Genomic DNA, 27,801 nt, shown 5'->3' with positions numbered 1-27,801 from the left:
GCCCGCCCACTATCCAGGCCATGCTCTTTTCTCGCCCCTGCCATTAGCAAGGAGGTACTCGGGATCCACACCACCAGGTTCAGGAACAATTACCCCTCGACCATCAGGCTCCTAAACCAGTGGGGATAACGTGACTCACCCCTATCTCTGAAATGTTCCCAAATCTCACTCCCAACAACACATCATCTCATGTTCTCCACATTTATAGAAACACAGAAAACCTACAGCACAATACAGGCCCTTCCGCCCACAAAGCTGTGCCGAACATGTCCCTACCTTAGAAATTACATAGGGTTACCCACAGCCCTATATTTTTCTAAGCTCCATGTAGCCATCCAGGAGTCTCTTAAAAGACCCTATCGTTTCCGCCTCCACCACCGCTGCCAACAACCCATTCCACACACTCACCACTCTCTGTGTAAAAAACTTACCCCTGACATCTCCTCTGTACCTACTTCCAAGCACCTTAAAACTGTGCCCTCTTGTGGCAGCCATTTCAGCCCTGGGAAAAAGCCTCTGACTATCCACTTGATCAATGCCTCTCATCATCTTATACACCTCTATCAGGTCACCTCTCATCCTCCATCACTCCAAGGAGAAAAAGCTGAGTTCACACAACCTGTTTTCATTAGGCATGCTCCCCAATCCAGGCAACATCCTTGTAAATCTCCTCTGCACCCTTTCTATGGCTTCCACATCCTTCCTGTAGTGAGGTGAACAGAACTGAGCACAGTACTCCAAGTGGGGTCTGACCAGGGTCCTATATAACTGCAACATTACCTCTCAGCTCCTAAACTCAATCCCATGATTGATGAAGGCCAATACACCGTACGCCTCCTTAACCACAGAATCAATCTGCACAGCAGCTTTGAGTGTCCTATGGACTCTGACCCCAAGATCCCTCTGATCCTCCACACTGCCAAGAGTCTTACCATTAATACTATATTCTGCCATCATATTTGACCTACCAAAATGAAACACTTCACTTATCTGGGTTGAACTCCCTCTGTCACTTCTCAGCCCAGTTTTGCATCCTATCAATGTCCCGCTGTAACATCTGACAGCCCTCCACACTATCCACAATACCTCCAACCTTTGTGTCATCAGCAAATTTACTAACCCATCCCTCCACTTCCTCATCCAGGTCATTTATAAAAATCACGAAGAGTAAGGGTCCCAGAACAGATCCCTGAGGCACACCACTGGTGACCGACCTCCATGCAGAATATGACCCGTCTACAACCACTCTTTGCCTTCTGTGGGAAGCCAGTTCTGGATCCACAAAGCAAGGTCCACTTGGATCCCATGCCTCCTTACTGTCTCAATAAGCCTTGCATGGGGTACCTTGTCAAATGCCTTGCTGAAATCCATATACACTACATCTACTGCTCTTCCTTCATCAATGTGTTTAGTCACATCCTCAAAAAATTCAATCAGACTCGTAAGGCACAACCTGCCCTTGACAAAGCCATGCTGACTATTCCTAATCATACTATACCTCTCCAAATGTTCATAAATCCTGCCTCTAGGGATCTTCTCCATCAACTTACCAACCACTGAAATAAGACTCACTGGTGGTCTATTACTTATATATTATTATTATTTTGGTTTTCTTTGTATTCACTCTGATTGCCTGCAGGAAAGTGAAACAGGACAGTATAGGATACCGCAAGGCTCGGTGCTGGGACCGGAGCTGTTTACAATATACATTACTGATTTAGATAAAGGGATTAAAAGTAACATTAGCAAATTTGCAGATGACACAAAGCTGGGTGGCAGTGTGAAATGTGAGGAGGATGTTATGAGAATACAGGGTGACTTGGACAGGTTGGGTGAGTGGGCAGATGCATGGCAGATGCAGTTTAATGTGGATAAATGTGAGGTTATCCACTTTGGTGGCAAGAACAGGAAGGTAGATTACTACCTGAATGGTGTCAAGTGAGGAAAAGGGGAAGTACAACGAGATCTAGGTGTTCTTGTACATCAGTCACTGAAAATAAGCATGCAGGTACAGCAGGCAGTGAAGAAAGCTAATGGCATGCTGGCCTTCATAACAAGGGGAATTGAGTATAGAAGCAAAGAGGTCCTTCTGCAGTTGTACAGGGCCCTGGTGAGACTACACCTGGAGTATTGTGTGCAGTTTCGGTCTCCAAATTTGAGGAAGGACATTCTTGCTATTGAGGGAGTGCAGCGCAGGTTCACTGGGTTAATTCCAGGGATGGCAGGAATGTCATATGTTGAAAGATTGGAGCGACTGGGCTTGTATACACTGGAATTTAGAAGGATGAGAGGGGATCTGATTGAAACATATAAGATTATTAATGGATTGGACACGCTAGAGGCAGGAAACATGTTTCCGATGTTGGGGGAGTCCAGAACCAGAGGCCACAGTTTAATAATAAGAGGTAGACAATTTAGAACGGAGTTGAGGAAAAACTTTTTCACACAGAGGGTTGTGGATCTGTGGAATGCTCTGCCTCAGAAGGCAGTGGAGGCCAGTTCTCTGGATTCTTTCAAGAAAGAGTTAGATAGAGCTCTTAAAGATAGCAGAGTGAAGGGATATGGGGAGAAAGCAGGAACTGGATACTGATTGCGGATGATCAGCCATGATCACAGTGAATGGTGGTGCTGGCTCGAAGGGCTGAATGGCCTACTCCTGCACCTATTGTCTATTGACATATATGTACTTTGATAATACATTTACTTTGAACTTTGACACTTGTCTGGACTGAATTGCATCTGCCATTGTTCAACTTCTGCTAAGGTACGTCCCACAGCCCCCATCTTCACTGTTACGTTGTTACTTATCAGACTACTCACATTCTCATGCACAGCTCCATTCCCGGCAGACCAGAGTCAGAAAAGCATGGCATCCCACAACTAATCCCAGCTCCCACTACCAAGCCAGTTCGTCAACACAACTCTGAATCAATGTAGTTTTATCTCACGGACCACCCACACTGCGGGACCCCCTCACGGACCACCCACACTGTGGGACTCTCTCATGGACCACCCACACTGCGGGACCCCCTCACGGACCACCCACACTGCGGGGCCCCCTCACGGACCACCCACACTGCGGGACCCCCTCACGGACCACCCACACTGTGGGACCCCCTCACGGACCACCCACACTGCGGGGCCCTCTCAAGGACCACCCACACTGCGGGGCCCCCTCACGGACCACCCACACTGCGGGACTCTCTCAAGGGCCACGCACACCGCGGGACTCTCTCAAGGACCACGCACACTGCGGGACCCTTTCACGGACCACCCAACCCCCCACACTGTGGGACTCTCTCACGGACCACCCACACTGTGGGACCCCCTCACGGACCACCCACACTGTGGGACTCTCTCATGGACCACCCACACTGCGGGACCCCCTCATGGACCACCCACACTGCGGGACCCCCTCACGGACCACCCACACTGTCTGTGGGACCCCCTCACAGACCACCTACACTGTGGGACTCTCTCATGGACCACCCACACTGCGGGACCCTCTCACGGACCACCCACACTGCGGGACCCTCTCACGGACCACCCACACTGCGGGGCCCTCTCACGGACCACCCACACTGCGGGACCCTCTCACGGACCACCCACACTGCGGGACCCTCTCACGGACCACCCACACTGCGGGGCCCTCTCACGGACCACCCACACTGCGGGACCCTCTCACGGACCACCCACACTGTGGGACCCTGTCCAAAGCATTATTCAAGGCCATATTTAAAAAAAACATGTCTAATTATCACTTCCCCAGTGACCTCTTCGTCATGGAGGGAAGGAATGGGAAATAGAGAAGTGGCGGAGGGAACCAAACCAGAGTCAGAGCAGGCAAATGAAGGGAAAGACTGTTCCCACGCAGGGCGTGGTTGGTGTATGCAACACACACAAGAAATCCAAGTGTACAACACACAGGATCCAGAGCAAACTAATCAACATCAGTCACTGGAAACAGGAGCAAACAGACAGCACTGGGCACTGGAAACAGGAGTGCACAATTCAAGCGTGGAATGCAGCATTCAGAGGAAGCTGGGTGGGAAGTTGTGTGGCTTTGTGGACTGGAATTGTTACGTTGCTCCTGACGATCTCTGAGTGAGCTGGGTGGGAGTAACCATGATACACAAAGAGTGAAACACTGCATTAATCAGCCGTGGGCATTAGGACCCTGCGGTGAAGCTGCACACCGACACAGACAACCCAATCCTGCAGCAACCGCAGGAGCAGACACAGTCTCCATGCCAACGGAAAACCCGGATCACTGGTACCAACCGGACTCGTCAGGCGGACGGAGCACCGGGACAGTGAGCTGCCGAAAGGCTGGGGGAGGCAGGGAATGTCAGTGGGATGGGGGAGACAGGGAATGTCAGTGGGATGGGGGGAGAGACGGAAATGTCAATGGGATGGGGGGAGAGACGGAAATGTCAATGGGATGGGGGAGGACAGGGAATATCTGTAGGATGGGGGGTGGGCAACAGGGAATGCAGGTGGGATGGAGATGACAGGGAATGTCAGTGGGATGGGGGAGACAGGGAATGTCAGTGGGATGGAGATGACAGGGAAGGTCAGTGGGATGGGAAAGGAGACGGACAATGTCAGTGGGATGGAGATGACAGGGAATGTCAGTGGGATGGAGATGACAGGGAATGTCAGTGGGATGGGGAGACAGGGAAGGTCGGTGAATGGAGGGTGGGCGACAGGGAATGTCAGTGGGATTGGAGGAGACAGGGAAGGTCAGTGGGATGGGGAGGGTGACGGGGAATGTCAGTGAGATGGGGGAGACGGAATGTCAGTGGGATGGGGGAGACAGGGAATGTCAGTGGGATGGATATGACAGGGAAGGTCAGTGGGATGGGGAAGGAGATGGGCAATGTCAGTGGGATGGGGAGACAGGGAATGTCAGTGGGATGGGGGAGACTGGGAATGTCACTGGGATGGAGATGACAGGGAATGTCAGTGGGATGGGGAGACAGGGAAGGTCAATGAATGGAGGGGTGGGCGACAGGGAATGTCAGTGGGATTGGAGGAGACAGGGAAGGTCAGTGGGTGGGGAGGGTGACGGGGAATGTCAGTCAGATGGGAGACAGGGAATGTCAGTGGGATGGGGAGACGGAATGACAGTGGGATGGGGAGACGGAATGACAGTGGGATGGGGAGGGAGACAGGGAATGTCAGTGAGATGGGAGACAGGGAATGTCAGTGGGATGGGGAGGGAGACAGGGAATGTCAGTGAGATGTGAGATGGGGAATGTCAGTGGGATGGGGGAAGATGGGGAATGACAGTGGGATGGGGGAGACAGGGAACGAAAGTGGGATGGAGAGGGAGGGATGTCAGTGGGATGGGAAGGGTGAGGGGGAATGTCGGTGGGGTAGGGAGGGAGACAGGGAATGTCGGTAGGATGGGGAGGGAGACGGGGACTGCCGGTGGGATGGGGAGGGAGAAGGGGAATGCCGGTGGGATAGGGAGGGAGACGGGGAACGTGGGTAGGATGGGGAGGGAGACTGGGAAGGTGGGCGGGATGGGGAGGGAGACGGGGAACGTCAGTGGGATAGGGAGCGAGACGGGGAATGTCAGTGGCATGGGGAGGCATAGGGTGGGTTTGATAGAGACTGATGTCGGAAGTATGGTGACGTAGGGATTGAGGTGACAGATTTGGGAGGGTTTGATAGGGACTGATGTCGGAAGGATGGTGAGGAAGGGATTGAGGTGACGGGTTTGGGACAGTTTGATAGAGACTGATGTCGGGAGGATGGGGTGTGAGGGATTGAGGTGACGGGTATGGGTGGGTTTGAGAGAGACTGATGTCGGAAGGATGGGGTGTGAGGGATTGAGATGACGGGTTTGGGAGGGTTTGAGAGAGACTGATATCGGAAGGATGGTGAGGGATTAAGGTGACGGGTTTGGGAAGGTTTGAAAGAGACTGATGTCGGAAGAATGGGGTGGGAGGGATTGGGGTGACGGGTTTGCGAGGGTTTGATAGAGACTGTTGTGGTAAGCATGGTGAAGAAGGGATTGAGGTGACGGGTTTGGGAGGGTTTAATAGAGACTGATGTCGGAAGGATGGTGAGGGAGGTATTGAGGTGACGGGTTTGGGAGGGTTTGATAGAGACTGATGTCGGTGGATGGTGAGGGAGGGATTGAGGTGACGGGTTTGCTAGGGTTTGATAGATCTGATGTCAGAAGGATGGGGAAGGAGGGATTGAGGTGACGGGTTTGGGACGGTTTGATAGAGACTGATGTCGGGAGGATGGGGTGTGAGGGATTGAGGTGACAGGTTTGGGAGGGTTTGATATAGACTGATGTCGGAAGGATGGTGAGGGAGGGATAGAGGTGACGGGTTTGGTAGGGTTTGATAGAGACTGATGTCAGAAGGATGGGGTGTGAGGGATTGAGGTGACGGATATCCTAGGGTTTGATAGATCTGATGTCAGAAGGATGGGGAAGGAGGGATTGAGGTGACGGGTTAGGTAGGGTTTGATAGAGACTGATGTTGGAAGGATGGTGAGGAATTGAGGTGACGGGTTTCGGAGGGTTTGACATAGACTGATGTCGGAAGGATGGTGAGGGTGGGATTGAGGTTACGGGTTTGGGAGGGTTTGATAGAGACTGATGTAGGAAGGATGGTCAGGGAGGGATTGAGGTGACGGGTTTGGGAGGGTTTAACAGAGACTGATGTCGGAAGGATGATGAGGGAGAGATTGAGATGACGGGTTTGGGAGGGTTTGATAGAGACTGATGTCGGAAGGATGGTGAGGGAGGGATTGAGGTGACGGGTTTGCGAGTGTTTGATAGAGACTGATGTCGGAGGGATAGGGTGGGAGGGATTCAGGTGACGGGTTTGGGAGGGTTTAACAGAGACTGATGTCGGAAGGATGATGAGGGAGGGATTGAGGTGACGGGTTTGCGAGTGTTTGATAGAGACTGATGTCGGAAGAATGGGGTGGGAGGGATTGGGGTGACGGGTTAGGGAGGGTTTGATAGAGACTGATGTGGTAAGCATGGTGAAGAAGGGATTGAGGTGACGGGTTTGGGAGGGTTTGATAGAGACTGATGTCGGAAGGATGGTGAGGGAGGCATTAAGGTGACGGGTTTGGGTGGGTTTGATACAGACTGATGTCGGTGGATGGTGAGGGAGGGATTGAGGTGACGGGTTTGCCTGGGTTTGATAAATCTGATATCAGAAGGATGGGGAAGGAGGGATTGAGGTGACGGGTTTGGGACGGTTTGATAGAGACTGATGTCGGGAGGATGGGGTGTGAGGGATAGAGGCAACGGGTTTGGTAGGGTTTGATCGAGACTGATGTCGGAAGGATGGGGTGTGAGGGATTGAGGTGACGGGTTTGGGAGGGTTTGATAGAGACTGATGTCGTAAGCATGGTAACGAAGGGATTGAGGTGACGGGTTTGGGAGGGTTTGACATAGACTGATGTCGGAAGGATGATGAGGGAGGGAGTGAGGTGACGGGTATGGGTGGGTTTGATAGTGACTGAAATCGGAAGGATGGGATGGGAGGGATTGAGGTGAGGGGTTTCGGTGGGTTTGATAGAGACTGATGTCGGAAGGATGGTGAGGGATTGAGGTGATGGGTTGGGAGGGTTTGATAGAGACTGATGTTGGAAGGATGGGGTGTCAGGGATTCGGGTGACCGGTTTGGGAGTGTTTGACAGAGACTGATGTCGGAAGGATGGTGAAGGAGGGATTGAGGTGACGGATTTGCTAGGGTTTGATAGATCTGATGTCAGAAGGATGAGGAAGGAGGGATTGAGGTGACGGGTTTGGGAGGGTTTGATAGAGACTGATGTCGGAAGGATGGTGAGGGATTGAGGTGACGGGTTTGGGAGAGTTTGATAGAGACTGATGTCGTAACCATGGTAAAGAAGGGATTGAGGTGACGGGTTTGGGAGGGTTTGACATAGACTGATGTCGGAAGGATGGTGAGGGTGGGATTGAGGTTACGGGTTTGGGACAGTTTGATAGAGACTGATTTCGGAAGGATGGGGAGGGAGGGATTGAGGTGACGGGTTTGCGTGGGTTTGATAGAGACTGATGTCGGAAGGATGGTGAGGGATGGATTGAGGTGACGGGTTTGGGAGGGTTTGATAGAGACTGATGTCGGAAGGATGGGATAGGAGGGAGTGAGGTGACGGGTATGGGTGGGTTTGATAGTGACTGATATCGGACGGATGGGATGGGAGGGATTGAGGTGACGGGTTTCGGTGGGTTTGATAGAGACTGATGTCGGAAGGATGGGGTGTCCGGCATTCGGGTGACGGGTTTGGGAGTGTTTGACAGAGACTGATGTCGGAAGGATGGTGAAGGAGGAATTGAGGTGACGGGTTTGGGAGGGTTTGATAGAGACTGATGTCAGAAGGATGGGGTGGGATGGATTGAGGTGATGGGTTTGGGTGGGTTTGATAGAGACTGATGTCGGAAGGATGGTGAGGGAGGCATTGAGGTGATGGGTTTGGGAGGGTTTGATAGAGACTGATGTCGGTGGATGGTGAGGGAGGGATTGAGGTGACGGGTTTGCTAGGGTTTGATAGATCTGATGTCAGAAGGATGGGGAAGGAGCGATTGAGGTGACGGGTTTGGGACGGTTTGATAGAGACTGATGTCGGGAGGATGGGGTGTGAGGGATTGAGGTGACGGGTTTGGGAGGGTTTGATAGAGACTGATGTCGTAAGCATGGTAAGGAAGGGATTGAGGTGACGGGTTTGGGAGGGTTTGACATAGACTGATGTCGGAAGGATGGTGAGGGTGGGATTGAGGTTACGGGTTTGGGAGGGTTTGATAGAGACTGATGTCGGAAGGATGGTCAGGGAGGGATTGAGGTGACGGGTTTGGGAGGGTTTAACAGAGACTGATGTCGGAAGGATGATGAGGGAGAGAATGAGCTGACGGGTTTGGGAGGGTTTGATAGAGACTGATGTCGGAAGGATGGTGAGGGAGGGATTGAGGTGACGGGTTTGCGAGTGTTTGATAGAGACTGATGTCGGAGGGATAGGGTGGGAGGGATTGAGGTGACAGGTTTGGGAGGGCTTGACAGAGACTGATGTCGGAAGAATGGTGAGGGAGGCGTTGAGGTGACGGGTTTGGGAAGGTTTGATAGAGACGGATATCGGGTGGATGGTGAGGGAGGGATTGAGGTGTCGGGTTTGCTAAGGTTTGATAGATCTGATGTCAGAATGATGGGGAAGGAGGGATTGAGGTGACGGGTTTGCGAGTGTTTGATAGAGACTGATGTCGGAGGGATAGGGTGGGAGGGATTGAGGTGACAGGTTTGGGAGGGTTTGACAGAGACTGATGTCGGAAGGATGGTGAAGAACGGATTGAGGTGACGGGTTTGGGAGGGTTTGATAGAGACGGATATCGGGTGGATGGTGAGGGAGGGATTGAGGTGTCGGGTTTGCTAGGGTTTGATAGATCTGATGTCAGAACGATGGGGAAGGAGGGATTGAGGTGACGGGTTTGGGACGGTTTGATAGAGACTGATGTCGCAGGACGGTGAGGGAGGGATTGAGGTGACGGGTTTGGGAGGGTTTGATAGACACTGATGTCGGAAGGATGGTGAGGGAGGGATTGAGGTGACGGGTTGGGGAGGGTTTGATAAACACTGATGTCAGAACGGTGGTGAGGGAGGCATTGAGGTGACGGGTTCGGGCGGGTTTGATAGAGACTGATGTCGGAAGGATTGGGTGTGAGGGATTGGGGTGATGGGTTCGGTGGGTTTGATAGAGACTAATGTCGGAAGGATGGGGTGTCAGGGATTCGGGTGACGGATTTGGGAGTGTTTGACAGAGACTGATGTCGGAAGGATGGTGAAGGAGGGATTGATGTGACGGGTTTGGGAGGGTTTGATAGAGACTGATGTCGGAAGGATGGGGTGGGATGGATTGAGGTGACGGGTTTGGGACGGTTTGATAGAGACTGATGTCGGGAGGATGGGGTGTGAGGGATTGAGGTGCCGGGTATGGGTGGGTTTGAGAGAGACTGATGTCGGAAGGATGGGCTGTGAGGGATTGAGATGACGGGTTTGGGAGGGTTTGAGAGAGACTGCTGTCGGAAGGATGGTGAGGGATTGAGGTGACGGGTTTGGGAAGGTTTGATAGAGACTAATGTCGGAAGAATGGGGTGGGAGGGATTGGGGTGACGGGTTTGGGAGGGTTTGATAGAGACTGATGTGGTAAGCATGGTGAAGAAGGGATTGAGGTGACGGGTTTGGGAGGGTTTGATAGAGACTGACGTCGGAAGGATGGTGAGGGAGGCATTGAGGTGACGGGTTTGGGAGGGTTTGATAGAGACGGATGTCAGAAGGATGGGGAAGGAGGGATTAAGGTGACGGGTTTGGGACGGTTTGATAGAGACTGATGTCGGGAGGATGGGGTGTGAGGGATTGAGGTGACAGGTTTGGGAGGGTTTGACAGAGACTGATGTCGGAAGAATGGTGAGGGAGGGATAGAGGTGACGGGTTTGGGAGGGTTTGATAGAGACAGATGTCGGAAGGATGATGAGGGACAGGTTGAGGTGACGGGTTTGCTAGGGTTTGATAGAGACGGATGGCAGAAGGATGGGGAAGGAGCGATTGAGGTGACGGGTTTGGGACGGTTTGATAGAGACTGATGTCGGGAGGATGGGGTGTGAGGGATTGAGGTGACAGGTTTGGGAGGGTTTGATAGAGACTGATGTCGGAAGGATGGTGAGGGAGGGATAGAGGTGACGGGTTTGGTAGGGTTTGATAGAGACTGATGTCGGAAGGATGGGGTGTGAGGGATTGAGGTGACGGATTTCCTAGGGTTTGATAGATCTGATGTCAGAAGGATGGGGAAGGAGGGATTGAGGTGACGGGTTAGGTAGGGTTTGATAGAGACTGATGTCGGAAGGATGGTGAGGGATTGAGGTGACGGGTTTGGGAGGGTTTGATAGAGACTGATGTCGTAAGCATGGTAAAGAAGGGATTGAGGTGACGGGTTTGGGAGGGTTTGACATAGACTGATGTCGGAAGGATGATGAGGGAGAGAATGCGATGACGGGTTTGGGAGGGTTTGATAGAGACTGATGTCGGAAGGATGGTGAGGGAGGGATTGAGGTGACGGGTTTGCGAGTGTTTGATAGAGACTGATGTCGGAGGGATAGGGTGGGAGGGATTGAGGTGACAGGTTTGGGAGGGTTTGACAGAGACTGATGTCGGAAGGATGGTGAAGAACGGATTGAGGTGACGGGTTTGGGAGGGTTTGACAGAGACTGATGTCGGAAGAATGGTGAGGGAGGCGTTGAGGTGACAGGTTTGGGAGGGTTTGATAGAGACGGATATCGGGTGGATGGTGAGGGAGGGATTGAGGTGTCGGGTTTGCTAGCGTTTGATAGATCTGATGTCAGAACGATGGGGAAGGAGGGATTGAGGTGACGGGTTTGGGACGGTTTGATAGAGACTGATGTCGGAGGACGGTGAGGGAGGGATTGAGGTGACGGGTTTGGGAGGGTTTGATAGGCACTGATGTCGGAAGGATGGTGAGGGAGGGATTGAGGTGACGGGTTGGGGAGGGTTTGATAAACACTGATGTCAGAACGGTGGTGAGGGAGGCATTGAGGTGACGGGTTCGGGCGGGTTTGATAGAGACTGATGTCAGAAGGATGGGGTGTGAGGGATTGGGGTGATGGGTTCGGTGGGTTTGATAGAGACTAATGTCGGAAGAATGGGGTGGGAGGGATTGGGGTGACGGGTTTGGGAGGGTTTGATAGACACTGATGTGGTAAGCATGGTGAAGAAGGGATTGAGGTGACGGGTTTGGGAGGGTTTGATAGAGACTGATGTCGGAAGGATGGTGAGGGAGGCATTGAGGTGACGGGTTTGGGAGGGTTTGATAGAGACGGATGTCAGAAGGATGGGGAAGGAGGGATTGAGGTGACGGGTTTGGGACGGTTTGATAGAGACTGATGTCGGGAGGATGGGGTGTGAGGGATTGAGGTGACAGGTTTGGGAGGGTTTGATAGAGACTGATGTCGGAAGAATGGTGAGGGAGAGATTGAGGTGACGGGTTTGCTAGGGTTTGATAGATCTGATGTCAGAAGGATGGGGAAGGAGCGATTGAGGTGACGGGTTTGGGACGGTTTGATGGAGACTGATGTCGGGAGGATGGGGTGTGAGGGATTGAGGTGACAGGTTTGGGAGGGTTTAACAGAGACTGATGTCGGAAGGATGATGAGGGAGAGAATGCGATGACAGGTTTGGGAGGGTTTGATAGAGACTGATGTCGGAAGGATGGTGAGGGAGGGATTGAGGTGACGGGTTTGCGAGTGTTTGATAGAGACTGATGTCGGAGGGATAGGGTGGGAGGGATTGAGGTGACAGGTTTGGGAGGGTTTGATAGAGACTGATGTCGGAAGGATGGTGAAGAACGGATTGAGGTGACGGGTTTGGGAGGATTTGATAGAGACGGATATCGGGTGGATGGTGAGGGAGGGATTGAGGTGTCGGGTTTGCTAGCGTTTGATAGATCTGATGTCAGAACGATGGGGAAGGAGGGATTGAGGTGACGGGTTTGGGACGGTTTGATAGAGACTGATGTCGGAGGACGGTGAGGGAGGGATTGAGGTGACGGGTTTGGGAGGGTTTGATAGACACTGATGTCGGAAGGATGGTGAGGGAGGGATTGAGGTGACGGGTTGGGGAGGGTTTGATGAACACTAATGTCAGAACGGTGGTGAGGGAGGCATTGAGGTGACGGGTTCGGGCGGGTTTGATAGAGACTGATGTCGGAAGGATGGGGTGTGAGGGATTGGGGTGATGGGTTCGGTGGGTTTGATAGAGACTAATGTCAGAAGGATGGGGTGTCAGGGATTCGGGTGACGGGTTTGGGAGTGTTTGACAGAGACTGATGTCGGAAGGATGGTGAAGGAGGGATTGATGTGACGGGTTTGGGAGGGTTTGATAGAGACTGATGTCGGAAGGATGGGGTGGGATGGATTGAGGTGATGGGTTTGGGTGGGTTTGATAGAGACTGATGTCGGAAGGATGGTGAGGGAAGGATTAAGGTGACGGGTTTGGGAGGGTTTGATAGGGACTGATGTCAGAAGGATGGTGAGGAAGGGATTGAGCTGACGGGTTTGGGACGGTTTGATAGAGACTGATGTCGGGAGGATGGGGTGTGAGGGATTGAGGTGACGTGTATGGGTGGGTTTGAGAGAGACTGATGTCGGAAGGATGGGCTGTGAGGGATTGAGATGACGTGTTTCGGAGGGTTTGAGAGAGACTGATGTCGGAAGCATGGTGAGGGATTGAGGTGACGGGTTTGGGAAGGTTTGATAGAGACTAATGTCGGAAGAATGGGGTGGGAGGGATTGGGGTGACGGGTTTGGGAGGGTTTCATAGATACTGATGTGGTAAACATGGTGAAGAAGGGATTGAGGTGACGGGTTTGGGAGGGTTTGATAGAGACTGATGTCGGAAGGATGGTGAGGGAGGCATTGAGGTGACGGGTTTGGGAGGGTTTGATAGAGACGGATGTCGGTGGATAGTGAAGGAGGGATTGAGGTGACGGGTTTGCTAGGGTTTGATAGATCTGATGTCAGAAGGATGGAGAAGGAGGGATTGAGGTGACGGGTTTGGGACGGTTTGATGGAGACTGATGTCGGGAGGATGGGGTGTGAGGGATTGAGGTGACAGGTTTGGGAGGGTTTGATAGAGACTGATGTCGGAAGAATGGTGAGGGAGGGATAGAGGTGACGGGTTTGGGAGGGTTTGATAGAGACAGATGTCGGAAGGATGATGAGGGAGAGATTGAGGTGACGGGTTTGGCAGGGTTTGATAGAGACTGGTGTCGGAAGGATGCTGAGGGAGGGATTGAGGTGACAGGTTTGATAGAGACTGATGTCAGAAGGATGGGGTGGGAGGGATTGAGGTGATGGGTTTAGGAGGGTTTGATAGAGACTGATGTCGGAAGGATGGTCAGGGAGGGACTGATGTGACGGGTTTGGGAGGGTTTGATAGAGACTGATGTCGGAAGAATGGGGTGGGAGGGATTGGGGTGACGGGTTTGCGAGGGTTTGCTAGAGACTGTTGTGGTAAGCATGGTGAAGAAGGGATGGAGGTGACGGGCTTGGGAGGGTTTGATAGAGACTGATGTCGGAAGGATGGTGAGGGAGGCATTGAGGTGACGGGTTTGGGAGGGTTTGATAGAGACTGATGTCGGTGGATGGTGAGGGAGGGATTGAGGTGACGGGTTTGCTAGGGTTTGATAGATCTGATGTCAGAAGGATGGGGAAGGAGGGATTGAGGTGACGGGTTTGGGACGGTTTGATAGAGACTGATGTCGGGAGGATGGGGTGTGAGGGATTGAGGTGACAGGTTTGGGAGGGTTTGATAGAGACTGATGTCGGAAGGATGGTGAGGTAGGGATAGAGGTGACGGGTTTGGTAGGGTTTGATAGAGACTGATGTCGGAAGGATGGGGTGTGAGGGATTGAGGTTACGGATTTCCTAGGGTTTGATAGATCAGATGTCAGAAGGATGGGGAAGGAGGGATTGAGGTGACGGGTTAGGTAGGGTTTGATAGAGACTGATGTTGGAAGGATGGTGAGGAATTGAGGTGACGGGTTTGGGAGGGTTTGACATAGACTCATGTCGGAAGGATGGTGAGGGTGGGATTGAGGTTACGGGTTTGGGAGGGTTTGATAGAGACTGATGTCGGAAGGATGGTCAGGGAGGGATTGAGGTGACGGGTTTGGGAGGGTTTAACAGAGACTGATGTCGGAAGGATGATGAGGGAGAGATTGAGATGACGGGTTTGGGAGGGTTTGATAGAGACTGATGTCGGAAGGATAGGGTGGGAGGGATTGAGGTGACAGGTTTGGGAGGGTTTGACAGAGACTGATGTTGGAAGGATGGGGTGGGAGGGATTGGGGTGACGGGTTTGGGAGGGTTTCATAGAGACTGATGTGGTAAGCATGGTGAAGAAGGGATTGAGGTGACGGGTTTGGGAGGGTTTGACAGAGACTGATGTCGGAAGGATGGTGAAGAACGGATTGAGGTGACGGGTTTGGGACGGTTTGACAGAGACTGATGTCGGAAGAATGGTGAGGGAGGCGTTGAGGTGACGGGTTTGGGAGGGTTTGATAGAGACGGATATCGGGTGGATGGTGAGGGAGGGATTGAGGTGTCGGGTTTGCTAGGGTTTGATAGATCTGATGTCAGAACGATGGGGAAGGAGGGATTGAGGAGACAGGTTTGGGACGGTTTGATAGAGACTGATGTCGGAGGACGGTGAGGGAGGGATTGAGGTGACGGGTTTGGGAGGGTTTGATAGACACTGATGTCGGAAGGATGGTGAGGGAGGGATTGAGGTGACGGGTTGGGCAGGGTTTGATAAACACTGATGTCAGAACGGTGGTGAGGGAGGCATTGAGGTGACGGGTTCGGGCAGGTTTGATAGAGACTGATGTCGGAAGGATGGGGTGTGAGGGATTGGGGTGACGAGTTGGGTGGGTTTGATAGAGACTAATGTCAGAAGGATGGTGACGGAGGGATTGAGGTGACGGGTTTGGGCGGGTTTGATAGTGACTGATGTCGGAACGATGGTAAGGGAGGGATTGAGGTGACGGGTTTGGGAGGGTTTGATACAGACTGATGTCGGAAGGACGGGGTGTGAGGGATTGGGGTGACGGGTTTGGTAGGGTTTGATAGAGACTGATGTCGGATGGATGGGGTGGGAGGGATTGGGGTGACGGGTTTGGGAGGGTTTAATAGATCTGATGTCAGAAGGATTGGGGAGGAGGGATTGAGGTGACGGGTTTGGGAGGGTTTGATAGAGACTGATGTCGGAAGGATGGGTGGGAGGGCTTGAGGTGACGGGTTTGCGTGGGTTTGATAGAGACAGATGTCGGAACGATGGTGAGGGAGGGAGTAAGGTGACGGGTATGGGTGTGTTTGATAGTGACTGATATCGGAAGGATGGGATGGGATGGGAGGGATTGAGGTGACGGGTTTGGGTGGGTTTGCTGGAGACTGATGTCGGAAGGATGGTGAGGGATTGAGGTGACGGGCTTGGGAGGGTTTGATAGAGACTGATGTTGGAAGGATGGGGTGTCAGGGATTCGGGTGACGGGTTTGGGAGTGTTTAACAGAGACTGATGTCGGAAGGATGGGGTGGGATGGATTGAGGTGACAGGTTTGGGTGAGTTTGATAGAGACTGATGTCGGAAGGATGGTGAGGGAGTCATTGAAGTGACGGGTTTGGGTGGGTTTGATAGAGACTGATGTCGGAAGGATGGGGTGGGATGGATTGAGGTGACGGGTTTGGGTGGGTTTGATAAAGACTGATGTCGGAAGGATGGTGAGGGAGTCATTGAAGTGACGGGTTTGGGAGGGTTTGATAGAGACTCATGTCGGGAGGATGGGGTGTGAGGGATTGAGGTGACGGGTTTGGGAGGGTTTCATAGAAACGGATGTCGGAAGGATGATGAGGGCGAGATTGAGATGGCGGGTTTGGGAGGGATGATAGAAACTGATGTCGGGTGGATGGTGAGGAAGGGATTGAGGTGACGGGTTTGGGAGGGTTTGATGGAGACTGATGTCGGAAGGATGGTGAGGGAGGGATTGAGGTGACGGGTTTGAGAGGGTGTGATAGAGACTGATGTCGGAATGGTGGGGGGGTGAGGGATTGAGGTGAAGGGTTTGGGAGGGTTTGATAGAGACAAATGTCGGAATGATTGGGGGTGAGGGATTTGGGTGACGGGTTTGGGAGAGTTTAACTGAGACTGATGTTGGAAGGATGATGAGGGAGAGATTGGGATGACGGGTTTGGGAGGGTTTGATAGAGACTGATGTCGTAAGGATGGTGAGGGAGGGATTGAGGTGACAGGATTGCGAGTGTTTGATAGATACTGATGTCGGACGGATGTGGTGGGAGGGATTGAGGTGACGGGTTTGGGAGGGTTTGATACAGACTGAGCTCAGGACGATGGTGATGGAGGGATTGAGGTGACGGGTTTGGGAGGGTTTGATAGAGACTGATGTCAGAAGGATGGGGTGGGAGGGATTGAGGTGATGGGTTTAGGAGGGTTTGATAGAGACTGATGTCGGAAGGATGGTCAGGGAGGGATTGATGTGACGGGTTTGGGAGGGTTTGATAGAGACTGATGTCGGAAGGATGCGGTGTGAGGGATTGAGGTGACGGGTTTTGGAGGGTTTGATAGGGACTGATGTCGGAAGGATGGTGAGGAAGGGATTGAGGTGATGGGTTTGGGACAGTTTGATAGACAGTTTGGGACAGTCGGGAGGATGGGGTGTGAGGGATTGAGGTGACGGGCATGGGTGGGTTTGAGAGAGACTGATGTTGTAAGCATGGTAAAGAAGGGATTGAGGTGACGGGTTTGGGAGGGTTTGACATAGACTGATGTCGGAAGGAAGGTGAGGGTGGGATTGAGGTTACGGGTTTGGGAGGGTTTGATAGAGACTGATGTCGGAAGGATGGTCAGGGAGGGATTGAGGTGACGGGTTTGGGAGGGTTTAACAGAGACTGATGTCGGAAGGATGATGAGGGAGAGATTGAGATGACGGGTTTGGGAGGGTTTGATGGAGACTGATGTCGGAAGGATGGTGAGGGAGGGATTGAGGTGACGGGTTTGCAAGTGTTTGATAGAGACTGATGTCGGAGGGATAGGGTGGGAGGGATTGAGGTGACAGGTTTGGGAGGGTTTGACAGAGACTGATGTCGGAAGGATGGGGTGGGAGGGATTGGGGTGACAGGTTTGGGAGGGTTTCATAGAGACTGATGTGGTAAGCATGGTGAAGAAGGGATTGAGGTGACGGGTTTGGGAGGGTTTGACAGAGACTGATGTCGGAAGAATGGTGAGGGAGGCGTTGAGGTGACGGGTTTGGGAGGGTTTGATAGAGACGGATAGCGGGTGGATGGTGAGGGAGGGATTGAGGTGTCGGGTTTGCTAGGGTTTGATAGATCTGATGTCAGAACAATGGGGAAGGAGGGATTGAGGTGACGGGTTTGGGAGGGTTTGATAGACACTGATGTCGGAAGGATGGTGAGGGAGGGATTGAGGTGACGGGTTGGGGAGGGTTTGATAAACACTGATGTCAGAACGGTGGTGAGGGAGGCATTGAGGTGACGGGTTTGGGAGGGTTTGATAGTGACTGATGTCGGAACGATGGTAAGGGAGGGATTGAGGTGACGGGTTTGGGAGGGTTTAATAGATCTGATGTCAGAAGGTTTGGGGAGGAGGGATTGAGGTGACGGGTTTGGGCAGGTTTGATAGTGACTGATGTCGGAACGATGGTAAGGGAGGGATTGGGGTGACGGGTTTGGGAGGGTTTAATAGATCTGATGTCAGAAGGATTGGGGAGGAGGGATTGAGGTGACGGTTTTGGGTGGGTTTGATACAGACTGATGTCGGAAGGATGGTAAGGAAGGGATTGAGTTGACGGGTTTGGGAGGGTTTGATAGATCTGATGTCAGAAGAATAGGGAAGGAGGGATTGAGGTGACGGGTTTGGGAGGGTTTGATAGAGACTGATGTCGGAAGGATGGGAGGGAGGGCTTGAGGTGACGGGTTTGCGTGGGTTTGATAGAGACAGATGTCGGAACGATGGTGAGGGAGGGAGTGAGGTGACGGGTTTGGGTGGGTTTGATGGAGACTGATGTCGGAAGGATGGTGAGGGATTGAGGTGACGGGCTTGGGAGGGTTTGATAGAGACTAATGTCGGAATGATGGGGGGTGAGGGATTTGGGTGACGGGTTTGGGAGAGTTTGATAGAGACTGATGTCGGAAGGATGGGGAGGGAGGGATTGAGGTGACGGGTTTGGGAGGGTTTAACAGAGATTGATGTTGGAAGGATGATGAGGGAGAGATTGAGATGACGGGTTTGGGAGGGTTTGATAGAGACTGATGTCGTAAGGATGGTGAGGGAGGGATTGAGGTGACGGGATTGCGAGTGTTTGATAGATACTGATGTCGGACGGATGTGGTGGGAGGGATTGAGGTGACGGGTTTGGGAGGGTTTGATACAGACTGAGCTCAGGACGATGGTGATGGAGGGATTGAGGTGACGGGTTTGGGAGGGTTTGATAGAGACTGTTGTGGTAAGCATGGTGAAGAAGGGATTGAGGTGACGGGTTTGGGAGGGTTTGATAGAGACTGATGTCGGTGGATGGTGAGGGAGGGATTGAGGTGACGGGTTTGCTAGGGTTTGATAGATCTGATGTCAGAAGGATGGGGAAGGAGGGATTGAGGTGACGGGTTTGGGACGGTTTGATAGAGACTGATGTCGGGAGGATGGAGTGTGCGGGATTGAGGTGACAGGTTTGGGAGGGTTTGATAGAGACTGATGTCGGAAGGATGGTGAGGAATTGAGGTGACGGGTTTGGGAGGGTTTGATAGAGACTGATGTCGTAAGCATGGTAAAGAAGAGATTGAGGTGACGGGTTTGGGAGGGTTTGACATAGACTGATGTCGGAAGGATGGTGAGGGTGGGATTGAAGTTACGGGTTTGGGAGGGTTTGATAGAGACTGATGTCGGAAGGAAGGTGAGGGAGGGATTGAGGTGACGGGTTTGCGAGTGTTTGATAGAGACTGATGTCGGAGGGATAGGGTGGGAGGGATTGAGGTGACAGGTTTGGGAGGGTTTGACAGAGACTGATGTCGGAAGGATGGTGACGGAGGGATTGAGGTGACGGGTTTGGGAGGGTTTGATAGTGACTGATGTCGGAACGATGGTAAGGGAGGGATTGAGGTGACGGGTTTGGGAGGGTTTGATAGAGACTGATGTCGGAAGGACGGGGTGTGAGGGATTGGGGTGACGGGTTTGGTAGGGTTTGATAGAGACTGATGTCGGATGGATGGGGTGGGAGGGATTGGGGTGACGGGTTTGGGAGGGTTTAATAGATCTGATGTCAGAAGGATTGGGGAGGAGGGATTGAGGTGACGGGTTTGGGTGGGTTTGATACAGACTGATGTCGGAAGGATGGTGAGGAAGGGATTCAGTTGACGGGTTTGGGAGGGTTTAATAGATCTGATGTCAGAAGAATAGGGAAGGAGGGATTGAGGTGACGGGTTTGGGAGGATTTGATAGAGACTGATGTCGGAAGGATGGTCAGGGAGGGATTGATGTGACGGGTTTGGGAGGGTTTGATAGAGACTGATGTCGGAAGGATAGGGTGGGAGGGATTGAGGTGACAGGTTTGGGAGGGTTTGACAGAGACTGATGTTGGAAGGATGGGGTGGGAGGGATTGGGGTGACGGGTTTGGGAGGGTTTCATAGAGACTGATGTGGTAAGCATGGTGAAGAAGGGATTGAGGTGACGGGTTTGGGAGGGTTTGACAGAGACTGATGTCGGAAGGATGGTGAAGAACGGATTGAGGTGACGGGTTTGGGACGGTTTGACAGAGACTGATGTCGGAAGAATGGTGAGGGAGGCGTTGAGGTGACGGGTTTGGGAGGGTTTGATAGAGACGGATATCGGGTGGATGGTGAGGGAGGGATTGAGGTGTCGGGTTTGCTAGGGTTTGATAGATCTGATGTCAGAACGATGGGGAAGGAGGGATTGAGGAGACAGGTTTGGGACGGTTTGATAGAGACTGATGTCGGAGGACGGTGAGGGAGGGATTGAGGTGACGGGTTTGGGAGGGTTTGATAGACACTGATGTCGGAAGGATGGTGAGGGAGGGATTGAGGTGACGGGTTGGGCAGGGTTTGATAAACACTGATGTCAGAACGGTGGTGAGGGAGGCATTGAGGTGACGGGTTCGGGCAGGTTTGATAGAGACTGATGTCGGAAGGATGGGGTGTGAGGGATTGGGGTGACGAGTTGGGTGGGTTTGATAGAGACTAATGTCAGAAGGATGGTGACGGAGGGATTGAGGTGACGGGTTTGGGCGGGTTTGATAGTGACTGATGTCGGAACGATGGTAAGGGAGGGATTGAGGTGACGGGTTTGGGAGGGTTTGATACAGACTGATGTCGGAAGGACGGGGTGTGAGGGATTGGGGTGACGGGTTTGGTAGGGTTTGATAGAGACTGATGTCGGATGGATGGGGTGGGAGGGATTGGGGTGACGGGTTTGGGAGGGTTTAATAGATCTGATGTCAGAAGGATTGGGGAGGAGGGATTGAGGTGACGGGTTTGGGAGGGTTTGATAGAGACTGATGTCGGAAGGATGGGTGGGAGGGCTTGAGGTGACGGGTTTGCGTGGGTTTGATAGAGACAGATGTCGGAACGATGGTGAGGGAGGGAGTAAGGTGACGGGTATGGGTGTGTTTGATAGTGACTGATATCGGAAGGATGGGATGGGATGGGAGGGATTGAGGTGACGGGTTTGGGTGGGTTTGCTGGAGACTGATGTCGGAAGGATGGTGAGGGATTGAGGTGACGGGCTTGGGAGGGTTTGATAGAGACTGATGTTGGAAGGATGGGGTGTCAGGGATTCGGGTGACGGGTTTGGGAGTGTTTAACAGAGACTGATGTCGGAAGGATGGGGTGGGATGGATTGAGGTGACAGGTTTGGGTGAGTTTGATAGAGACTGATGTCGGAAGGATGGTGAGGGAGTCATTGAAGTGACGGGTTTGGGTGGGTTTGATAGAGACTGATGTCGGAAGGATGGGGTGGGATGGATTGAGGTGACGGGTTTGGGTGGGTTTGATAAAGACTGATGTCGGAAGGATGGTGAGGGAGTCATTGAAGTGACGGGTTTGGGAGGGTTTGATAGAGACTCATGTCGGGAGGATGGGGTGTGAGGGATTGAGGTGACGGGTTTGGGAGGGTTTCATAGAAACGGATGTCGGAAGGATGATGAGGGCGAGATTGAGATGGCGGGTTTGGGAGGGATGATAGAAACTGATGTCGGGTGGATGGTGAGGAAGGGATTGAGGTGACGGGTTTGGGAGGGTTTGATGGAGACTGATGTCGGAAGGATGGTGAGGGAGGGATTGAGGTGACGGGTTTGAGAGGGTGTGATAGAGACTGATGTCGGAATGGTGGGGGGGTGAGGGATTGAGGTGAAGGGTTTGGGAGGGTTTGATAGAGACAAATGTCGGAATGATTGGGGGTGAGGGATTTGGGTGACGGGTTTGGGAGAGTTTAACTGAGACTGATGTTGGAAGGATGATGAGGGAGAGATTGGGATGACGGGTTTGGGAGGGTTTGATAGAGACTGATGTCGTAAGGATGGTGAGGGAGGGATTGAGGTGACAGGATTGCGAGTGTTTGATAGATACTGATGTCGGACGGATGTGGTGGGAGGGATTGAGGTGACGGGTTTGGGAGGGTTTGATACAGACTGAGCTCAGGACGATGGTGATGGAGGGATTGAGGTGACGGGTTTGGGAGGGTTTGATAGAGACTGATGTCAGAAGGATGGGGTGGGAGGGATTGAGGTGATGGGTTTAGGAGGGTTTGATAGAGACTGATGTCGGAAGGATGGTCAGGGAGGGATTGATGTGACGGGTTTGGGAGGGTTTGATAGAGACTGATGTCGGAAGGATGCGGTGTGAGGGATTGAGGTGACGGGTTTTGGAGGGTTTGATAGGGACTGATGTCGGAAGGATGGTGAGGAAGGGATTGAGGTGATGGGTTTGGGACAGTTTGATAGACAGTTTGGGACAGTCGGGAGGATGGGGTGTGAGGGATTGAGGTGACGGGCATGGGTGGGTTTGAGAGAGACTGATGTTGTAAGCATGGTAAAGAAGGGATTGAGGTGACGGGTTTGGGAGGGTTTGACATAGACTGATGTCGGAAGGAAGGTGAGGGTGGGATTGAGGTTACGGGTTTGGGAGGGTTTGATAGAGACTGATGTCGGAAGGATGGTCAGGGAGGGATTGAGGTGACGGGTTTGGGAGGGTTTAACAGAGACTGATGTCGGAAGGATGATGAGGGAGAGATTGAGATGACGGGTTTGGGAGGGTTTGATGGAGACTGATGTCGGAAGGATGGTGAGGGAGGGATTGAGGTGACGGGTTTGCAAGTGTTTGATAGAGACTGATGTCGGAGGGATAGGGTGGGAGGGATTGAGGTGACAGGTTTGGGAGGGTTTGACAGAGACTGATGTCGGAAGGATGGGGTGGGAGGGATTGGGGTGACAGGTTTGGGAGGGTTTCATAGAGACTGATGTGGTAAGCATGGTGAAGAAGGGATTGAGGTGACGGGTTTGGGAGGGTTTGACAGAGACTGATGTCGGAAGAATGGTGAGGGAGGCGTTGAGGTGACGGGTTTGGGAGGGTTTGATAGAGACGGATAGCGGGTGGATGGTGAGGGAGGGATTGAGGTGTCGGGTTTGCTAGGGTTTGATAGATCTGATGTCAGAACAATGGGGAAGGAGGGATTGAGGTGACGGGTTTGGGAGGGTTTGATAGACACTGATGTCGGAAGGATGGTGAGGGAGGGATTGAGGTGACGGGTTGGGGAGGGTTTGATAAACACTGATGTCAGAACGGTGGTGAGGGAGGCATTGAGGTGACGGGTTTGGGAGGGTTTGATAGTGACTGATGTCGGAACGATGGTAAGGGAGGGATTGAGGTGACGGGTTTGGGAGGGTTTAATAGATCTGATGTCAGAAGGTTTGGGGAGGAGGGATTGAGGTGACGGGTTTGGGCAGGTTTGATAGTGACTGATGTCGGAACGATGGTAAGGGAGGGATTGGGGTGACGGGTTTGGGAGGGTTTAATAGATCTGATGTCAGAAGGATTGGGGAGGAGGGATTGAGGTGACGGTTTTGGGTGGGTTTGATACAGACTGATGTCGGAAGGATGGTAAGGAAGGGATTGAGTTGACGGGTTTGGGAGGGTTTGATAGATCTGATGTCAGAAGAATAGGGAAGGAGGGATTGAGGTGACGGGTTTGGGAGGGTTTGATAGAGACTGATGTCGGAAGGATGGGAGGGAGGGCTTGAGGTGACGGGTTTGCGTGGGTTTGATAGAGACAGATGTCGGAACGATGGTGAGGGAGGGAGTGAGGTGACGGGTTTGGGTGGGTTTGCTGGAGACTGATGTCGGAAGGATGGTGAGGGATTGAGGTGACGGGCTTGGGAGGGTTTGATAGAGACTAATGTCGGAATGATGGGGGGTGAGGGATTTGGGTGACGGGTTTGGGAGAGTTTGATAGAGACTGATGTCGGAAGGATGGGGAGGGAGGGATTGAGGTGACGGGTTTGGGAGGGTTTAACAGAGATTGATGTTGGAAGGATGATGAGGGAGAGATTGAGATGACGGGTTTGGGAGGGTTTGATAGAGACTGATGTCGTAAGGATGGTGAGGGAGGGATTGAGGTGACGGGATTGCGAGTGTTTGATAGATACTGATGTCGGACGGATGTGGTGGGAGGGATTGAGGTGACGGGTTTGGGAGGGTTTGATACAGACTGAGCTCAGGACGATGGTGATGGAGGGATTGAGGTGACGGGTTTGGGAGGGTTTGATAGAGACTGTTGTGGTAAGCATGGTGAAGAAGGGATTGAGGTGACGGGTTTGGGAGGGTTTGATAGAGACTGATGTCGGTGGATGGTGAGGGAGGGATTGAGGTGACGGGTTTGCTAGGGTTTGATAGATCTGATGTCAGAAGGATGGGGAAGGAGGGATTGAGGTGACGGGTTTGGGACGGTTTGATAGAGACTGATGTCGGGAGGATGGAGTGTGCGGGATTGAGGTGACAGGTTTGGGAGGGTTTGATAGAGACTGATGTCGGAAGGATGGTGAGGAATTGAGGTGACGGGTTTGGGAGGGTTTGATAGAGACTGATGTCGTAAGCATGGTAAAGAAGAGATTGAGGTGACGGGTTTGGGAGGGTTTGACATAGACTGATGTCGGAAGGATGGTGAGGGTGGGATTGAAGTTACGGGTTTGGGAGGGTTTGATAGAGACTGATGTCGGAAGGAAGGTGAGGGAGGGATTGAGGTGACGGGTTTGCGAGTGTTTGATAGAGACTGATGTCGGAGGGATAGGGTGGGAGGGATTGAGGTGACAGGTTTGGGAGGGTTTGACAGAGACTGATGTCGGAAGGATGGTGACGGAGGGATTGAGGTGACGGGTTTGGGAGGGTTTGATAGTGACTGATGTCGGAACGATGGTAAGGGAGGGATTGAGGTGACGGGTTTGGGAGGGTTTGATAGAGACTGATGTCGGAAGGACGGGGTGTGAGGGATTGGGGTGACGGGTTTGGTAGGGTTTGATAGAGACTGATGTCGGATGGATGGGGTGGGAGGGATTGGGGTGACAGGTTTGGGAGGGTTTAATAGATCTGATGTCAGAAGGATTGGGGAGGAGGGATTGAGGTGACGGGTTTGGGTGGGTTTGATACAGACTGATGTCGGAAGGATGGTGAGGAAGGGATTCAGTTGACGGGTTTGGGAGGGTTTAATAGATCTGATGTCAGAAGAATAGGGAAGGAGGGATTGAGGTGACGGGTTTGGGAGGATTTGATAGAGACTGATGTCGGAAGGATGGGAGGGAGGGCTTGAGGTGACGGGTTTGTGTGGGTTTGATAGAGACAGATGTCGGAACGATGGTGAGGGAGGGAGTGAGGTGACGGGTATGGGTGTGTTTGATAGTGACTGATATCGGAAGGATGGGATGGGATGGGAGGGATTGAGGTGACGGGTTTGGGTGGGTTTGCTGGAGACTGATGTCGGAAGGATGGTGAGGGATTGAGGTGACGGGCTTGGGAGGGTTTGATAGAGACTGATGTTGGAAGGATGGGGTGTCAGGGATTCGGGTAACGGGTTTGGGAGTGTTTAACAGAGACTGATGTCGGAAGGATGGGGAGGGAGGGATTGAGGTGACGGGTTTGGGAGGGTTTAACAGAGACTGATGTTGGAAGGATGATGAGGGAGAGATTGAGATGACGGGTTTGGGAGGGTTTGATAGAGACTGATGTCGTAAGGATGGTGAGGGAGGGATTGAGGTGACAGGATTGCGAGTGTTTGATAGATACTGATGTCGGACGGATGTGGTGGGAGGGATTGAGGTGACGGGTTTGGGAGGGTTTGATACAGACTGAGCTCAGGACGATGGTGATGGAGGGATTGAGGTGACGGGTTTGGGAGGGTTTGATAGAGACTGATGTCGGAAGGATGGGGTGGGAGGGATTGAGGTGATGGGTTTAGGAGGGTTTGATAGAGACTGATGTCGGAAGGATGGTCAGGGAGGGATTGATGTGACGGGTTTGGGAGGGTTTGATAGAGACTGATGTCGGAAGAATGCGGTGTGAGGGATTGAGGTGACGGGTTTTGGAGGGTTTGATAGGGACTGATGTCGGAAGGATGGTGAGGAAGGGATTGAGGTGATGGGTTTGGGACAGTTTGCTAGGGACTGATGTCGGGAGGATGGGGTGTGAGGGATTGAGGTGACGGGTATGGGTGGGTTTGAGAGAGACTGATGTCGTAAGCATGGTAAAGAAGGGATTGAGGTGACGGGTTTGGGAGGGTTTGACATAGACTGATGTCGGAAGGATGGTGAGGGTGGGATTGAGGTTACGGGTTTGGGAGGGTTTGATAGAGACTGATGTCGGAAGGATGATGAGGGAGAGATTGCGATGACGGGTTTGGGAGGGTTTGATAGAGACTAATGTCGGAATGATGGGGGGTGAGGGATTTGGGTGACGGGTTTGGGAGAGTTTGATAGAGACTGATGTCGGAAGGATGGGGAGGGAGGGATTGAGGTGACGGGTTTGGGAGGGTTTAACAGAGACTGATGTTGGAAGGATGATGAGGGAGAGATTGAGATGACGGGTTTGGGAGGGTTTGATAGAGACTGATGTCGTAAGGATGGTGAGGAAGGGATTGAGGTGACGGGATTGCGAGTGTTTGATAGAGACTGATGTCGGGAGGATGGGGTGTGAGGGATTGAGGTGACAGGTTTGGGAGGGTTTGATAGAGACTGATGTCGGAGGGATAGGGTGGGAGGGATTGAGGTGACAGGTTTGGGAGGGTTTGACAGAGACTGATGTCGGAAGGATGGGGTGGGAGGGATTGGGGTGACGGGTTTGGGAGGGTTTCATAGAGACTGATGTGGTAAGCATGGTGAAGAAGGGATTGAGGTGACGGGTTTGGGAGGGTTTGACAGAGACTGATGTCGGAAGGATGGTGAAGAACGGATTGAGGTGACGGGTTTGGGAGGGTTAGACAGAGACTGATGTCGGAAGAATGGTGACGGAGGCGTTGAGGTGACGGGTTTGGGAGGGTTTGAGAGAGACGGATATCGGGTGGATGGTGAAGGAGGGATTGAGGTGTCGGGTTTGCTAGGGTTTGATAGATCTGATGTCAGAACGATGGGGAAGGAGGGATTGAGGTGACGGGTTTGGGAGGGTTTGATAGAGACTGATGTCGGGAGGATGGGGTGTGAGGGATTGAGGTGACAGGTTTGGGAGGGTTTGATAGAGACTGATGTCGGAGGGATAGGGTGGGAGGGATTGAGGTGACAGGTTTGGGAGGGTTTGACAGAGACTGATGTCGGAAGGATGGGGTGGGAGGGATTGGGGTGACGGGTTTGGGAGGGTTTCATAGAGACTGATGTGGTAAGCATGGTGAAGAAGGGATTGAGGTGACGGGTTTGGGAGGGTTTGACAGAGACTGATGTCGGAAGGATGGTGAAGAACGGATTGAGGTGACGGGTTTGGGAGGGTTAGACAGAGACTGATGTCGGAAGAATGGTGACGGAGGCGTTGAGGTGACGGGTTTGGGAGGGTTTGAGAGAGACGGATATCGGGTGGATGGTGAGGGAGGGATTGAGGTGTCGGGTTTGCTAGGGTTTGATAGATCTGATGTCAGAACGATGGGGAAGGAGGGATTGAGGTGACGGGTTT

The 27,801-nt window shown here is 52.5% G+C and overlaps 1 protein-coding gene across 1 annotated transcript in view; it reads right to left on the bottom strand.

The window, feature by feature from the left end:
* LOC140196914 (dynactin subunit 1-like) overlaps window positions 1-27,801 on the bottom strand; it is a 379,455-nt gene that overhangs the window by 279,466 nt on the left and 72,188 nt on the right. The gene's annotated exons all lie outside the window — the stretch shown is intronic.

Source organism: Mobula birostris, chromosome 4 (genome assembly GCF_030028105.1).
Source record: "Mobula birostris isolate sMobBir1 chromosome 4, sMobBir1.hap1, whole genome shotgun sequence".
NCBI lineage: Eukaryota > Metazoa > Chordata > Chondrichthyes > Myliobatiformes > Myliobatidae > Mobula > Mobula birostris.
The sequence above is the reverse complement of the archived record's forward strand: the minus strand, read 5'-3'. Positions and strand labels throughout refer to the sequence as shown.